Below are 1984 nucleotides of genomic sequence, written 5' to 3' on the forward strand. Positions count from 1 at the left end.
ATGGCCTATAGAAACCCCACTGTGGTTGGGAGCATTCTATGTCTGCCATCAACCGGGAAAGGCGCCCAGAAAGGTAGGCGCCCCAAAAACAAACCCCTATTCTGGTGAAAATATTGCTACCGAAAATCGAACAAGTGGACAGAACTCCCCAAACAAAATTATCAAACTAACATGACATCATCACGTCGCCTCGCCGCCGTCTGCACAACCCCATCCTCCCCGGGAGGGGGAAGGGGAAGCCCCAGACCATCCACGCTGGCGATCCAACTGGCAGTTCTTAGGCCTGGATGTCAAAATACGCGAAAAACACAGCCGACCGGAGGGAGGGATGCCGGGAGCCTCCGGGACTCACCCAGAAAATGGCGTTTCATTACATTCAACGCTGGTTTTCCTGGGGGAAGCCCCGTTACAGCTTCCCAGAGCTATCTCACCACAGATAAAGAAAATAGGGAAGGATCTGGGAGGCGGACGCCACATGCCCCTAACATAAAAAACCCAGACTACAGACGAAAAAAGACCCAGATGACCCAAACCCTAGAACAGGAATGAGGGAAGAAAGGGAATGCAGTCAACCAAAACGCGCCCACGACCCCAGATGCCAAGATGCGAAGAGAACAGCGAAAAATCACAACCGAACAACAAAGGAAGCACCCCCGGCCAGACCAACCAAGCAGCAACCCAAGGACCTAAACTATGAGAAGAAAGAAAATAAACCACCCGAGCCAACAACCAGGATGGCACCGGAAACACAAGAGCAGGCCGGAGGTGAAACAACGCCCAAGACAGCAAGCGGAACGGAGCAGAAGGAACAGCAACACCGAACGCAAGCTGAAGCGGCTCCGCCAGCACCACCCAAGACGAGGAGACAGTACACCGACTCAAACGACGGTTCCGGAACAACCCCGAAGGAAAAACGAGCCAACCCTATCAGAGACTGAAGGACCTTTCGCAGTGATAGGAAAACCGGAAGAACCACCAGGAAAACAACACACAGCCATGAGACGAAGCACGCAGGTGGGAGACCAACAACGAAGCCACCAGTGCCCACACAAGCGACGAGAAACTAGAGCCAAAAACCTGAGACTCGAAAACTCGAGGGGAAGAACGAACTAGCCCTGTACAGGGCTGGACCGATCCATAAAAAGAGGCGGAGCCACGGTAAAACCCACAGGACCGGAACCAAGTAAAGGAGCAGATCTCACCAAGGCAGGCAAAACCAAAAGGAACAGCCGCCAAGGAAACCAGGAACCCAATCTCAGCGAGCCGAAAAGGAACCAACCTGGGCAAGCAGAAAACGCCCGTCTGGGAGGAAACACCCCGTCCGGGAGGAAACCCCCTCCAGGACCCCAGAAGGACCAACAAGGTCAAACACCAAGGAGCCAGGGCCCAGGCAGAGGCCAACAAGGAAAAACAAACACCAGGAACAAAAGCGCGAGACGCTAAGCAAAAAACAGCGACCCTGCAACCCAAAGGAGCAGTGCAACCAGCTCCAGCAGGGAAGAACGATGTACACTTTCCCGAGGTATCCAGGAGGAGAATTGCGCAGGACATGAACCGCAGGAAAACAAAACACACGTTCCAGAAAAGGAACAAAAAAGCTGGAGCCAGGACAGAAATCCCAGCTACCCGTCCCAAGAAAAGGAACCAGTAGGGCAGGAGCGGTGGGCCAAAGGCCACAACCCCCACAGACAGTGCAATACAGAAGCCTGCAGTGAGATACAAAGAAAAAGTGAAGAAACTCAGTACCAAAACAGAACACTGAGGAAGTCCAAAAGCAGGGAACTGAACATGAACAGAGGTCCACCCAAGAACCCAACATCAGTATAGCCAATAAGCACCAACCCAGATACACAGTCAGGTGTAGCATAGGAGGAGGAAAAATGGAAATAGGCAAGGAAAAACCCCGAATATAGACCAAGTAGCAGCCAGTAACACAATGTACATGACCCACCACCAAGTGGTGTAGTGGAGGGCGCACACACTG

Source organism: Procambarus clarkii, chromosome 1 (genome assembly GCF_040958095.1).
Source record: "Procambarus clarkii isolate CNS0578487 chromosome 1, FALCON_Pclarkii_2.0, whole genome shotgun sequence".
NCBI classification, from domain to species: domain Eukaryota; kingdom Metazoa; phylum Arthropoda; class Malacostraca; order Decapoda; family Cambaridae; genus Procambarus; species Procambarus clarkii.